At 48.1% G+C, this 16,193-nt stretch overlaps 1 long non-coding RNA gene across 1 annotated transcript in view; it reads left to right on the top strand.

Moving 5' to 3' along the window:
* Positions 1–14,507, top strand: part of LOC135920362 (uncharacterized) — a 66,982-nt gene extending 52,475 nt beyond the window's left edge. The window contains exons 2-3 of the long non-coding RNA XR_010570230.2: positions 12,674–12,818; positions 14,259–14,507. This is a non-coding gene — a long non-coding RNA (uncharacterized lncRNA). The remainder of the gene's footprint in view (positions 1–12,673; positions 12,819–14,258) is intronic.
* Positions 14,508–16,193: the final 1,686 nt, after the last annotated feature.

Here is a 16,193-nt window from a genome sequence, read left to right on the forward strand (position 1 = left end):
CTAAGTACACGGGTGTTTTCGCATATCGTCCCATCGAAATTCGGCCGCCGTGGCCAGGATTCGATCCCGCGACCTCCGACTTAGCAGCCCAACACCATACCCATTAAGCTACCGCAGCGGGTTGTCGGCTTCTTCGACATTGTACTAGTCTGGCGTGTCCTTTCGGTTTTCGGCAGAACCACCACGGACACATCAGACAATCTCGAAGGAGTCGTTCTAGTTTTGTGGACGTGTCTGGTGATCCTGCCTGGCGAACGACAATCATTCTACAGAATCGGTATATGTCGTTCTTGTCCGGTCAATATGGGGCGGTTTCGTCGTTTTTGTTTGGTGTGTCCTTTCGCTTTTCAGTCGTTTGTCAGTAGTATTCAGTGCATTACAGAAGAACGAACATCAAATATCGAAATTTCTTGCCTCACTTCATACAATTTAAGGAAGTGTTTATTGCTGCGAACAAACTCTAGTATTCTGCAAAAGCCTGTACCACAGGCATGTAGGTATACATAGCGAACCGACAACGCCTTCGACCCACAGTGAGTTCCGGGATGCAGTCAAAGTGGCTATCTCTGACGCCAAAACGATGCGATGTTACAGGAACGTGAAAAATGATACGCATCTGCCTGGTGGCGGGAAGCTTGTCAAGTACGTCACTCCATCGCGTGTCTTCCCTGCGGAGTGGCGTTTGTTTCAGCCTTTTCTTTATTGTAGCGGTGGGCGTCCGTAATGAGCGCTGTTCTCTGTTATTTTTTGTTTTCTCTCCCTGCTTTCTTCATCATCTCTCCCGCTCCGTGACTCGTCTACTCGTTTCTCTCAATCGGCTCCGCATAAGTTCGTGCCGGGGACCGGCCTTTATACATACATACATACATACATACATACATACATACATACATACATACATACATACATACATACATACATACATACATACATACATACATACATACATACATACATACATACATACATACATACATACATACATACATACATACATACATACATACATACACATACTCGAAAGGCTGCGCGGTCCTGTACGACGGGCTTATTATATAGTAAACACGGTCACAGGCCCCAAGTGAGTCAGTGCTCCGGAAACTAATTACGATAATGCTCGTCTCTGGCGACCTCTAATCACGCGCCGGCTGATATAGAAATCACGCCCATCGTTGGCAAGCAAAACTGTGCGCCGCGGGCACGCAGGGCTGCGGCGGCGGGAAGCGCAATAATGATAATGATGGGAAGAGCGCCGGCCGTGTGGCTTGCGCCTCTCCGCGTGATTGACAGCTGCGTGGTGGCGCGTACGCGCATGCCCTCGAGAACCGCCCCCCCCCCCCCACCCCGCTCTAATATAAAGAAAGTAAAAGTAAAGAGAACGAGCAATGAAAGCACAGAAATAAGGTAGATACGGGGGATAAGGAAACAAGGGCGGGTCCTGTCCGTCAGGTCGTCGGGGCCGCAACGAGACCGCGAGGGGCCGCACGCGATACGGCATACAAGCATCGCCATCCTTTGCTACCCGCGTAGAGTGCGGGAACGCTTCGGGCCTTCTCAGAGCTCGCCTCGCACTTGCTTTTCGCATTATTTATATCCTCGATATCATCGAGTGGTCCGCAGGCTGAATTATAGACGAGTTTGGTACGGGCTTTTATTTATTGCAGATTGACAGCGCGCTGGGGAAGGCGCGCAAGTTGTATTTTATCTTGTTCTTCCGCCAAGGGTCTCTGTTTAGAAGATATTATTTGGTAAACGAGGCGTTGCTGGCGCCCAAGGGCACGCACTTACATGTTACTGCAACCGGAGTTCTAAAAAAGCTCGAAACGGGGTTTGCTGTGTCCGTCCGTCGTTTCCGTTACGCTTCCGTCGTCGTGTCGTGCCTATGCATATATTTCGGGTAACCGAACATGCAGTAGTGTAGGGGAAGGAGATGGTGTTGCGCACGTCGCAAAGAAGCTGTTTTTGAAAAGTTTGCCTCACCGAGAAGCAAGCAAGCTTGTTCTTAGAATATATGCTCATCAAGCTATACGAATATGAAAGCTACGGCTGATTAAAAAAGTTAATTCTGCAATTTTAAGTGCCAGAACAAAGATCTGATTACGAGGCACGCCTTGGTGGTGGACTCCGGCTCTATTTTTGAAGTTCTGAGGTTTTCTTATTCTTTTGAGTTCTTTTTGTTCCTTTCCTTACGCGCGCCCCTAAATGTAAATACGCGAGTGTTCTTGCATTTCGCTTCCCCCGAAATGCCGTCGCCGCGGCCAGAACCGAATCCGCGACCTCGTACTGAGCAGCGCAACGCCACAGCCACTGGGCTGACGCGGCGGGAAGTACATTTGCATTTGAGGATAGCCATGAGTTGCAGTCTCAGCGTATATACACCGTATACTCACAGGAATCGTAGTTCGGTAGCCGCGAATGGCTTATTTGACATCACGAATTGGTTTTCAGGCTGTTCTTGATGCAAGTTCGAGTCAACATGCAGAAGTATTTTACTGTACCGTTACTAACAAAACATCGTAGTAGCAAAACTAGTTCTCGTGCGTCTGGCATCGTAGGTCAAGCCGACGCTGAGATTCCGGAGCAGAAATCCTGGACATGCAAGCTCAGCGTCGCACAAATTAAATCAAGCTCGTCACAATACTTTTTTAAAGCAAGACTGCGAGACGCCAAGATAAGAGACAGCAAGAATGCTAAATACCGAGACACACGAGCATCGTTGGGGCAACAACAGCATGTAGTTGCAAGTACAAGCATGGGAAGGCCCGAAATCCGATCGACGAAGCTCTTGGTGCGCGTTTATAGCAGCATCTATGCCCTCGTAATTTAAACATAAGAACGCTGAACCAGTTGAACACGAGTTTCTGCTTATTTTACATGACACTATAAATACGTGACTTGAAAAGAAAGACTATACGCCTACACGAAACATGGCGCAATGGCTCATTAGACACATAATATACACATGCGGCCCCGTTAACCATTCGCAAGAAAGAAAAAAAAAAGAAAGGAAGAAAAAAAAGTCATAATATACGTTCTGGCCAATTAGCTTACGTTTCGTAACACTGCTTCCCACGCGTACGTTGCATGTACCAGTTAAACGGAATGATGCAGATAGTGGCCGCCGTATAAGTCAACAGTGACTCGCAAAGCCCGACCCTTTAACTGGAATTTTGCTTTCGTCGACTTTTGAAGCTTCTCGCCCCTTGCCTGCGTCAGAATTCCCGCTCGAGACATCCATCGTAGCGGCTTGACTCGTAAAGAGACAATGGCAAAGATATGCCCTATAACCTGCTCGTGTGTAAGCGTGGCTATAGTACGCACGCTGAGAAAAGAGAAAACAAGCGCCGTAGACACACACCGCGGGCAACGCCGGCTGTGTATACTTGCGAGATACGCAAGGACAGCGCGAGTCGATTGTCCCGCGCTCGCACATTATTTTTTATTGCATTTTTTTCTGTCTTTGCGCGCGCCAGAAATGCGGCGCACGTCCGCAGTTCTATACGAGCGCGCTTTAACGAGCAACGCGATACCAACGTTCAGATAAGCAAGGCGTCGCGCCGCCGTCGGGTCGCGAGAAAATGAAACCGAACACAAGGTGCGCCCGTAGGCAGGTACCAGGGGGGGGGGGGGGGGGCTAAGAGTGTCAGGGACACGGCTGCTTTAGTCGAGAGACATCGTGTGTACGAGGAGACTCCCCACAGATGGAAGCCCCGTGTGCGCGGTGACCTCTGGACGATTGCCGCTGGTGCGTGGACGCGCGCCTGAGGCTGTATACTGTTTGCTTGGTAGCAAGCCTTAGCTGTTTTGTAGAAGGTCATTGGATGTGCGCCTCGACAACACACACACACACTCATATATATATATATATATATATATATATATATATATATAGAGAGAGAGAGAGAGAGAGAGAGAGAGAGAGAGAGAGAGAATGTAGAGAAACAGAAGATAAAAAGGCAATAAATAGTTGTGTGGGAATACAAAAACGGCAAAGCCAGTTCCAGTTCCCATAGGGGCCACCGCGATGTGTGGAGACACAATCACATGGTAATAATTAAAAAAAAAGTGTGTTCGTGCTGCGGGGGGGGGGGTAGAGAAAAGGATGGACGGGGTTTGTGGCGCGCGCCAGGAAACACTGGAGTCTGGCAACCGCTCCTACACGTAACATAAGGTCTTCGCTGCCTGCTCCGTTGTCAGCTATACACAAGAGGGACGACGCTTACGTTGAAAACTACCTTTAGAAAAAATTATACGCGCACAAGCATTGACCGCGTCCCCCAGCGATACGCGTGGGCTGCCAGAAGCTCTACGTAGCGTCACAGTTTGAAGGGCGCAGGCCACTTCGGTTATAGAGCAGGTGTCTAGACGAGCTGCATGCGACAACACATGACATCAATTGGAACGAATTGAGCATACAGATGCCGCGATGACTCGGTGGTTCCATGTCGTACTGCTGATAAGCACGAGACCGCGTTCTTTATTTACAGTGTATATTTGTACGCAGTATACTTCGAAGAACTCGACAGGACAACCTATCAGAACACTCAGAGAATCTCCACGTTTTCTGTGGAGAAAGCCACCACAACGCGGTTATGCCGTTGGGCTAACTTAAGTATTTCCTAAGCCCGGGTACATTAGGACACATTAGGGCGCTTGAATGCTCACATTAGGAGAATCTTATTTACGCACTGGCAGAACCGTGCTGCAAAGCGCCACCGCGCGCTACACTAAACCGAACGGAACAGAGAAAGCTATGCATAAAAGACATTTTGAAGAGCACAAAGCGAGAAAGCGTTAAAATACCGAGGAAAATAAAATATGGCAGAATCGATGACGTGAACTGCTGTGATATTCGGGAAAAAATGCAGGAAGCTAAGTAATATGGACGATGAAAAATACTTTATAGTATTTTATAGTCAAATAAACCACGAAGTCTGGCTTATTTGTCTAAAAAAGAAGAAAAAAACGCGTTACGAGAAACTGACTTTGCAAACTGGCTTAAATGCATTGCAAAGTCAGTCTCTTCTATCTCAAAAAAATTACGCAAAATGAGGCATTCATATTTAATATATAAAAAGGCGGCTCGCATATATTGCACCACACATTGTGCATCCACTGTGCAGGTACGTTTTCTCGCTGAACACTTTGAAAGTTTTTCGACGCGGAAGTCGTAGTCGTCAGCAGTACGCAGCGGAACGCAGTACCTAGCTCCAAAATCTGGCAGGCAACCTCTGTCTGGCCATGCTTTCATTCAGTGGCGCTCCAAGCAGATGAGCTCGTTCTTTTTATGATTGCACTATGCTGAGAAGCTCGGCTGCAGCACGGTCAGTAGAGGACTTCCGTCGGCTCCGCTGGTTGGCCTGCGAACACTTCGAAGCCGTTCGGAGGATCGCCGGCACCCACGCACCCACTCGCTGGCACTGCTGCTGTAACTGCCCACCGACGTTGTAACTGCCCACGGACGTCGGCCCCGTATGCGCCCGGTGGACTTGTTGGAATGCTCTTTGGCGATTGAGTCAAAGGAGACCCTCGGCTTGCCGGCGACGCCGAAGGCAAGTGAACGAGACGGGACGATGTCTGCTCGTGTGTATAGATAGCCTGCAGCTTCCGAGATTTCCAGCACCGGGCCGATGTAGATAGCATCGAAGAAGTCCTTGGACCGCTGGATGAACCCGACGTCGTCTGGACTTATCTCGAGCAGTCGCATCGCGTGCCTGTCGTCCTCGAATGAAGCTTGAAGCACGCCGAAGTTCTGGGCGCATTCTCGTACGCACTGAGCCCTTAAGGTTATCTCGGCCAAGTGGAGGATACCTCTAACGGGCATGTCCGTGAACTGGCAGTAGCTCGCTTATGGGGAGCGGGTCTTCGACCTTACCGTACCGGGTTCCCAGATGCTCCGTCGGCCTCCTGAGACGAATTAAGGTGCTCAGGCTCGCGGGGTCGTTAGCAGCGTTCTCACTCAAATGCGTCGAAGACTTCCGCTTTAGGAAGAGTGGATGGGGATGAGCGTGTCGCGAACGCCGCACAATTCTTCTTCTGCTTCTTCTTCACCACTCCGCGCGAGAATCGCGAGAGCACGAGCGTCGCCTATTTTCTTTTTTCTTCTTTGGCAGTCATTTTTGACCGCCACGGAACATTCCACTCAAAGGAGGGTTCCATGATGCTCGCGTAGCGGCATTCAGGCCCGAAGATTGAACAACATTAGGTAGTTTTAAAATCGATCCGGAGCCATCTATTACAACGCCTAAATCTTGGCGAGGCAACTAATGACATGCAAGGCCAGACCAGTAATACACAGGAGAATAATGTCTAGACTATAAGATATATAAGGTCAAGATATGATCTACTGATATGGAGCCCTTGACAGAGGATAAAAAAAAATTAAACTTAAGGGTGTGGTTCTTTTCATCATAGGCCACTATACGAATTGTGGAACTTTCGTGCATAGAATCATGTGACGACTTCTATGTTCGCCACTTGTCTTGGCCCCACACCACTCCTATTTTGCGTTATTCTCTTCGAAGAATTATGCATGCTGCCGCACCATGGAGGGCGTTCTTGAATACCGTTCCCGAAGTCCACGAACGGTAAAGCGTGAGTGTTGTATCGTTACAAGATGACACGCTTGTTTTTGTTTAGGGAGCCAGCTGTAGCTTTTTGGAAGGCAGTCACCCGATTCGTGACGGTCGAATTACGTACATCGGTCGCGCGTTACTGACATTTAAAATTTCGCGGTGCTAATTAATTTATTATAAGACTTGATTTATGCCCTAAACCACGAAGAACACGTGCGTAAAAAAAATCACCCGACTAGTCGTAATTTTAAAGCATTAGACATCTTCTTAACATATTTGCAACAGGTTTCAACAGCCTGAGCAGCCCCTCCCAACAGTTCGGATGTTTGTGACAAAAATGTTCTTCTAACTTAACGCTACACAAAGACATTTACAATAACTGTCATCCGACACTCATGACTGGCGTAGTCTTCGCCGAAGTTAAAGCCAGGGCATGCTAAATGACGTCATTCTTGAACAAGGTGCAGAGGGTATTCGTAATGCAAACTACACGTATAGGAATTATGAGATATCATTCTCGCTCAGCCGCTGAGCGGCGTACCACGACCTTCAGCATCATTTTGTTTAAACTCGAAAACGCGAAATTCTTGGGATCAGACGTAGTTGACCGTGTGCCGCTATTCATGACGCAATTAGTGCACTTACTGGCTCGTCAATTGTCCTAAGCAGATGCTCTTAATGACTCTCTAAACAGAGAAGAGCTTGACGCAACATTGCACGGACGAGCTCTTGGACTTCTTGAACGCTGTTCAACAGCCCCCACGTGGCGAAAAATGACACAGTGATGATGGAATATAACCATGGATCTTCCTCCTTATTAAAGAACGTGATCGGTGGCATAATTAAAACTTCTCTATCACTGCTTGTGTGGGGTTCCTGGTTCGCGCAGTTCTTTGTATACGTACAGTTCCGCTGAGTTTTGCGGCTTCGTCTTCGGCACAGTGACCGGTATTTTTCCAGAAATTAGTGGACCCCTAGCACTCCAATAAACACAATCTGTCCCCGTTATACAAAACATGCCGCCACACGACTCGGCTGCCTCATTATGACGTCACAGTCTGCTAGCTTTACCATTCGCGATCGTAGACGACTGCCGTCTAAACTATATGGCGATACAACAGGTGGAGGAAAGAGAATGTTCAAGCAGTGCGAAAATACAGCCTCCGATTCGGGAGCAAAACGGCGCTGCACAGATCGTGTCTTGACGCGACGCACACGCCATCTGTCCCCTTCACGGACTTGCAAATAAATGCGTACAACATTCCGATCCATCCCGCACCAAACAACAGTTCCGAGCCTCGCTCTTTCGGTCATACCGGCCGGATTAGAGCGCCGGCACTCCGTGCGGAGTAGTTTCTCACCCGTTTCACAACGCCTGAAAGTCCCTTTAAAGTTTCAGGTGCAAAACGCACGACGCTCGCGCGCGCTGGTTCAAACGTATACGCTACCATCGCGCAAGCTCGCTGCCCGAGCCAGCGTGCGGAAGTGGAGCCGCGTTCGTATCCATGAGCGTGTTCTCCGAACCACGGTCCACACAGCGTGTGAGCAGTAGGCAGTGTACAAGGTTCATCTATTTTGCAGCCGGCAAACGCTTCTCGCGCGAGCGCGCGGCGCTTGCCTTCTGGTCCGTTCCCACAAACGGAGGCCCGGCGAGCTTTGGGAATAGCGCAACCTGCCCCGCCACCAGCCTTGCTCCCCGTTTCCCCAAACCTTTTTTTTCCCGTCGCGCTGTTCATAGACCACATCCCCCACATCCCTGCGTGTACACTGCGCACCGCTTCTCAGTAATGGGTGGCCGGACGAGGGGCTTACATGAGAGAACACTGCCGCGGCGGGCAGCAGAGCGCGCGGCTCTCGAACGTATAAACCGCCAACTTCGCTGCCCCCCCTCCCTACATTGCTTGTACACAGAAAACAGTTTGAGTGATGCACAGAAAACAGCATCGCTGAAACCACGCGTACGAGCGTGCGGTGCTTATCAAGTTCAGAGTGAAGGAACATCCGCTCTCACGTCGTGCGCGAGAACTCTTGTCGATGCCCGGCAAACGCGATGAACATTTAGCAGCGTTGTAAATAAAAAAAAATATATATTACATTAAAAGTCACTGGTCCGTCGTATAGAAATGCACATTAATTAGGCCGTTAATACGAGCGGGGCGACATTTAATGCAGCACTCTTAAAGTTTAGGTCAACTATATGTGTCTACTTTCCACGTTAGGCTCATGCATAGACCTGCGTACGTATTCTGCACTGTATGCTTAGAAGGGATTCCTTGCTGTGTGGTCAGGCCATGAAATCTCGATCGAGCAGCTGTTGTAGACAAAGATTTCTGCGCTAAGCGGCTGGCAAATTACAACTGCATAATCAGTCTAATGTTTTGAAAGCGGCTTAGGGCGGCAACAATCCTTGATGCATTATACATATATACAGTAGTACACCGCGAACACATTGTATATCTCACGGAGAAGGCTGTAGTTACTACCGGACAAAGGGGAAAAGACAAAATGAGCTTGATTCTACGGCTGCACAGCGTTGACCCATAGAAGCACACTGTTCGTGGTCGTGCAATGAATCCTGCGATGAATCGCTCGCCTGCACCGCAGTGCCGCGATTTCTATAAAATGCGGAGAGATGAAATTAGCACCCAAGCTTGAAGGTACTTTAAACTAAAGCTGCACCCATATTTGTGCAAGGGAGGAGGGAAAGAGAAAAGCAGAAGGCAGGGAGGTTAACCGGAATAACGTCCGGTTGGCCACCCTACACCGGTGAAATGGGAAAGGGGAAAACAAAGATGACAGGGAGAGAGAGGACGGAAGAAATAATGAAATTGCGGTGAGTTCGCTGACGCGTGTGGTCTTATAGAAATTGCATACTATAGGCCATGTAGCGTTTATCTCCTCAAGAAAGCATCAGACGCACGAAAAAAGCTAATTGACATAGTGAATGATAGCGATTTATTGCACTTAGGTATCGCAACTGAATCACTTGTGTCTAGGTGAACAGAAATGGTATTTGCATCGTGCACTTGCAGTACAATATCGAAATGCTGTGCTTGTGCTCCTTAGATAGCCAATCCGATATCCCCGTATTTAATGGTATGACGAAATGAAATCCTAATTATTGAAAATTTTAAAGAATGTTTAGTTTTATTAGACAGTTGAAATTACAGAAGGAGTGCGCATACCTGCGTTGAGGTGCATCTGCGAACGCACGCTTGCGTCAGAACCGTCAGCACAAGTGTGCTCAACATTACGATGCGCCTAACCGTACATGACAGCTGCGACCACCTAACGACAAGAAACGCAAAAAGCTCAGAGTACTGAGGACAATGCTGAGACAAAATAACCTCCATTTTCATTTCTTAATATGGGCTATATGATAGTGCGATTGCAATGATCTTTCTGCGCTAATTTTGCTTTAACCATCGCTAAGGGGGCATGCTCAGAAACAATGACACAACCTGACTGGTTGGTGCTAAAATCAAGTTTCGTGTTCGAAACTCAAGATGAGGGTCTGTTAATTTTGCAGATGGTGATGAAAACGTAACAGTGTTCTGGCCTATGCTGAGGCTGTGGATGCGCCAGGGAGCTCAGGGTAGAGCTCTGCCACAGTGTTACTCCGTATTCCGAAACATAAAGCCCTACGATAAATACGAGTAAATGTACTCATTCCTAGCTACTCAGTGCCTGGACGGCAGTGATGAGTGTGTAAGATAATTGGAATCTCCGCATCACGAGAAAGAGAAAACAAAAGGAAAAGAAAAAGAAAGTAAAAAGAAAGGTACCACAAGTTTCTGGAGCGCAATCGGGTTGCTAATCACCTTGTTAATTTTTAGATTTCTCTCCACGATTACTGTCAGCGGATGAATGGAAGTAAGTACGACGATGTTGGAAGTTGTAAAGCTCAGTGTAGCAATATCTTAGGGTGCTATGCTAAGTTGTTAACGATGAATTACAGCTTGAAGATCGTGGTTGGTTGTATTACGTACGTGATCGCAAGAGCGAATGAGTTGCTGAGACGTCAGCAAGAGCAACGACGTCATAAAGTGGGTGTTTATAAAGGCGCAACTACCACTGCTCTGACTCGACATTGGTGTGACACGCCTGTGGCTATAGGGTCGACATTTCGTAATGTTTTTGTTTTCCTCGTGGCATGTGCAACTCTTCATAGTATGTGTTCGTAGTAGGTCACCTTGCTCATAGTATGTGCACCTCTTGATGGATGTGAATAAATTGTTCAACAGTCATTTACCTCTGTGTTCACAGCGGCACCCATCACATATGCAGGCGTAGAGCTAACACTTCCTACGGACAACGAAATCCACATGTACCCTCATCAACCGCGATGACCAAGCGCCTATTAAAAGCCCTGCTGTGGGCATAGATTGTCGTGCTAAGACTCGCCAGAACCTCCCGTTGAAATGGCTGTGCTTTTGTCTAGCAGGTGCTGGTTAGGAAGGTTCTTCTCGAGGCCGTTTTTAGAGGCAGATGTCTACGGACTGCATGGCCACATTAAGTGAATACACAGAAAGCAATGCAAGCGTTACTGCAGTTCATTTGTGTCGGAAGCCCGCATTGACTGTTTATAGACCCGACGTGCACCTCTACGTGTACTCCCTCTGCCTAGTGTTTCTTCCCTCCTTCCTCCTTCCCCCTTTTTTTCATTTTTCATTTCATTATTATAAAATCAATTATGGGGTTTTACGTCCCAAATGCACGATCTGATTATGAGGCACGCCGCTGTGGGGGACTCCGGGTTAATTTTGACCACCTGGAGTTATTTAACGTGCTCCCAATGCACGGGACACGGGCGTTTTTGCATTTCGCTCCGATCGAAAAGCGGGCGCCGCGGCCGGGATTCAATCCTACTATCTCGTGCTCAGGAGCGCAACGCCATAGCCACTAAGCCACCACGGCGGGTTATTTTTTTTTAATTTTTTTTTCATCCCTGTGTCTCTTCCCACGTGTGTAAGGTAACAAAATCAACATCTCTCTCTCTCGTACACGCACCCTTCCCCCCCCCCCCCCAAAAAAAAGAAAGAAAGAAGAAAGAGAAAAGAAAATAAGTTTTTAGGGGCGGACGAGTTTTCTCGACTCTTTATAGGCTGTCTATGCAGTGTGTTAAGACCACATAACCATTTTCCTCTGTCGGCCAAACACACAATTTCCAATCAGAGTAAGTTTTGAAGGACACTTCTGGTCTTTAACCCAATAAGGACACCTCGTCAGCGCCGATGTCCGCTCCCCAAGGTATATATAATGAATTTCACCTAGTGTGGAGCAGCGAGCCAGAGACACGCTCCTTCGGCAAAACCCTTCACCCTTTCCCTTCGGTTTAACCTTCTCTTTCTTCACACCCTTGAGTGGTTCTGAAAAATTGCACCCTTTGTTTTCCGAGGAACAATCACGGCCATTATACTCAAGCTGACGCTCGTTTAAAGGCAGCACAGCATTCCGCAACACAATGTGTGGTGTCTGTTGCTGGAAAAACAAGCAAGCGACCAAAATTTGCTGTGCAGTACAATGCTGGCGGCGCGACGAAGTGGTAGCACACAGGCTCGGCCAAACCGAGAAAATATGAGTTCGGATTCTTACGGGTGAGAACAGTTGTTTCTCCTACCATATTCTCGCACGCCGGCATATAGGCTGCAGACCCCTCTTTCTTGAATAAAATTTATCCATTCATGCGTTTTTCTAAAGATTTCATGGAGGGTTAACAGTACTACAGCTTTAGACAGATCTGTACGCAACGCCCTTGCAGACTAAGGTTGTTCGGTGCGTTGATAAACACCCTCAGACAGCTTCTTTATTACCCGAAGGTGAGAAAAGGAAAAACTGTGTACCTTGAGAATTTTTCAGCAATCTGGTACAAATTGCGGCACAATAACACAACGATGAAACAAATTTAGAGGAGATGGCCACAAATACGCAAGAACAGCAGTACATACTCAAACACTATAAGGTCTCTTCGCGAGACAATGCGCGGCGTAAGACGCGCTCGCGGTCATGCGCTTGCTGGGCCGACGAACCTCAAACTTTGGTTTGCATTTGCCATCTATACTCGGCAACGTAGCGCCCTTATTCTTTCTTTCCCACAGGAAACAGAGCCGACGAACGTCGCACGACGGTTAGTCAAACCGGAGACCAGAACGCAGAGCAACGTCCCGGCAATGGCGATAGCGGGAAGCCCTCGGCACCGAGCTCATTGAAATATCAGCAGCATGCCAGCGGAATGATGAACGTGTATGTATATATATATATACACTATGGCGCGTCACTTATAGAGACATCCTAGCTGCGGCCTCGGTCTCCCGGCAGATTTTCTCACCATGCTGAGCTTCTTCCACATTATTATTATTAGTATTATTATGGGGGCAAAAGCGGCACCGCATTAGAAAACAGACCGAGTGAACGTAGCGGTAACAGGGGCGGTGGCGGCAGGGGCAGCCGATGATCGATGTCTTCCGGAAAACCGCTTGGCAGACGCGCCAAAGTGTGTGCGTCGGATGGGAGAGCGAGGCGAATCGCCTCTGTTTCGACGGTTGCGCAATTTCTTTCTCTATGGTTGCGCGGCTGAGCGAGCGGTGGCGGAAACAACGAAACGAGCGCGTTTTCTCGATAAGTATTCATTTGTTTCTCCACGGGGTCGGAGATTCCGCGCAGGCGTTCCGGGCCATGTCGCTTCGCGGCGCGACGCCGGATTTGTGCGCTTGAGGGCACGGCGGGTGTTTGTCCTCCTGTATGGTAAACGGCAGTAGCTTGCCACGCAGGAAGATCGCCGTGCCGTTGCTGCGAAAAAAAAAGAGACAATGATGAATAAAAGGGTGAGAGACTGAAGAAGAAAATATAAGGTATCTTCAGTGGCGTTCATCTCTCTCAAGAAACCTCTCATCTCGGGGCCAAATGGCAGTCATGCTATAGTTCTATGATTATTTGCCCACATGATCACATAATTGTAGTGTTTAGAGGGCCCTTGGTCGTGCGTAACCGCGTAGTTCGCAGCATACGACCACGCTGACAACGTCGCGACTTCGCTTTTTCTCTTCTGCGGATCCCTAAGCGTTGTCGAGTATGTTCGTAATGTCGGCACAACAAACTAAAACGTACGAGATGCAGTAATTGCGCCTATTTATTGGCCTCGTCACCATGAATTCAGTTCTGCAATAAACAAATAAGTAAACTGCCATTAACCTTCCCGAAATTAATCTTTCGCGGGTGAGCAGTCGCGTTTTCACATGGTGATATATAGTTAAAAGGTTATCGCCGGGTCCATTAGCGTCTTTCGAAGTTGAAAATTCTTATACGTGCACACAAAGAATGTTGCATCTTGATGGATGTATACAGGGGGGGTTGGTGGTTGTCCCATGACTGGCACACTCATGTTTAAGGTTCGAGAACGAATAATTGATGGGGACCAATAAATGTATCTTGTTTGACATTTTTTTTTTTTGGCACGTAAAAATGATATCTGTGACAAATTACACGAAAAGTGCATTGAATAAACTTTCACAGCTCTCGCTGTCAAATTCTCTTGTCAGGTATTTTTGTGCGCCCACGGCTGTCAGGATTATTACATAGTTTTCGACCAAACCTTTCTGGGAAAGCTGTATGGGCTTCCCTAGCATTCGTGCTACATTCTGGTGTATGACAATTTTCTCTTTCCCATGTGCCTATGTGTTTTAGGAATGCCAACGCCATGAGGCAGAAGGACCAAGAGGAAAGGGGAAGACAATATCAGGATCCTCTGAAGCGAGGCACCTCGCTAAGAGACGGCAAGCCGCCTTCCTCAGCGAGGCACCCGAAGACCAGGAGTGGGCCGTCCAGCGGGCCAGGGCCATTGCCGATGATCTCGGAAAATTTTCCTCGGGCGATGGACCCCTGGCAGCCCAGCCCCGGGCTTCACCAGCAATAACCGTTGGAGAAATAAAGTTTATTCCTATCCTATCCTCTTTCACGCCTTTCCTTAGAGCGCGTCTAGTTAGAACTGGTCGTCGTGCACTATAACTTTTTTAAAGCCCTAACGGTAGTACTGTTGCCCATGGAACAAGCCTACACTCTTAAGATAAACATTTTTTGAATGTGGACTCATGAGCTTAAGAGCTCGAACAGCCGCACGGCCATGAGAACCTGCAACCACATGTGTGGTCATGTGTGTTGTTGCATTTGTACTCACAGAGGTTCTGCCAGAAAACGGCATTGTTATAGCTTGTCTAAGTTGACTGGCACATACTTTCGCTTTGTACCGAGTGGCTGAAAAGTCTTAAAACTAGATGACACCAGTGACGAAGATAATTCCGGCTCAGAGGTGCCCGCGCATTTTTCCGAAGATTGACAAGCTTTTTCCTCGTTCCACAAAAGTTAATGGAGTTGCAGAATCTGGTGTATCCATCCATCCATCCATCCATCCATCCCATCACATCCCATCCCATCCAAAGATCGGCATACTCACACAATCACTTCACAGTTGCGAGCGCGTGAATATAGTGAGTACTCGTATGAATATCGCTTCTCTTAGGTTAACTGGCCGAAGAAAAACTTGAGCATGCGCAGATAAGTTTTGTTTCCTCCTTCTTTTGCCCTACTGTGCGACCTTTCAGTTGACACTCTTCGTTTCTCTTGTCCTCCAGTCATCCTCATTCTTCTTGTGCTCGTGTTTTGCACGCCTCCCTTTCCGTATACAATGAATACGTCAGCTTTCGAGACGGTTTAAGTGTGAATGTTTACTCCTGAGCGATCGCTGTTACTGAATGAAGAGTTCGTCAGCCTGCGCTCCGTTGCGACTTTGTTTCTCTTGGCCTCTTCCGTGAGCGCTTGTTGTGTCTGCCAGAAATTGGACAGCAACGACGCGACTAATACTTTTAGCGTTAACTTTGCCCACTTACATAGCAAAGCTAGCATTAGCACCACGTTATACATGTATACTGTATTTGCCCAGCGCAAGCGTGTCAGCCAATCGTACGTTGAACAGATTATTGGTGAAGGTGACTGGCCATGGCGTAAAGCCCTTGCGAACGAAATACTTTGAGAATTTGAGTCTTTTTCGAATGTTGGCCCTGGTCCCGCGTTCGTAAAACCTCTTAAAGGGCCCCTCACAAGGTCTGACCATGTTGAGCTGACAAGCGCCGATCATACATTGCTACATCGTCAACGATACATGCATCGTCAACGATCGTGTCTGCAAGGTATTACATCGCGACGCGCCGCGGAAAGAGCTGAAATTTCAAACCAAACGCCGTTTCCCTTCTCCTCGCGGCCGCCGTGCTCCGAGCCGGAGGATGGCGTTGTCAGGGTTGTCGGAGTTGGAGCGGTCGTACTTGTAGGACGATCGGAGAAACTTGGGGCCACAGGACTAGGCGCGCAGGATTTAATGGCAGCATTTACATTTTATAACATGAGGTACATTGGTAGTCTAGCGCGCCTCCCATATGGAGCCCGCAAGATTAACATTCAGCAAAACAGCATTCGAGCACACAGCTCACTACTACATTTTGGCATAACATCGAGCACTCAGCTCCTTACGACGAGCACGACACGAGCACGAGCACCCTCTAGCAGTCGGCAAACGCTGCTTATAAGCCTCCGCTTGACGTCATAGTTCGACGTCATCGTTCGGCGTGG

This window comes from Dermacentor albipictus, unplaced genomic scaffold, assembly GCF_038994185.2.
Source record: "Dermacentor albipictus isolate Rhodes 1998 colony unplaced genomic scaffold, USDA_Dalb.pri_finalv2 scaffold_13, whole genome shotgun sequence".
Lineage (NCBI taxonomy): Eukaryota > Metazoa > Arthropoda > Arachnida > Ixodida > Ixodidae > Dermacentor > Dermacentor albipictus.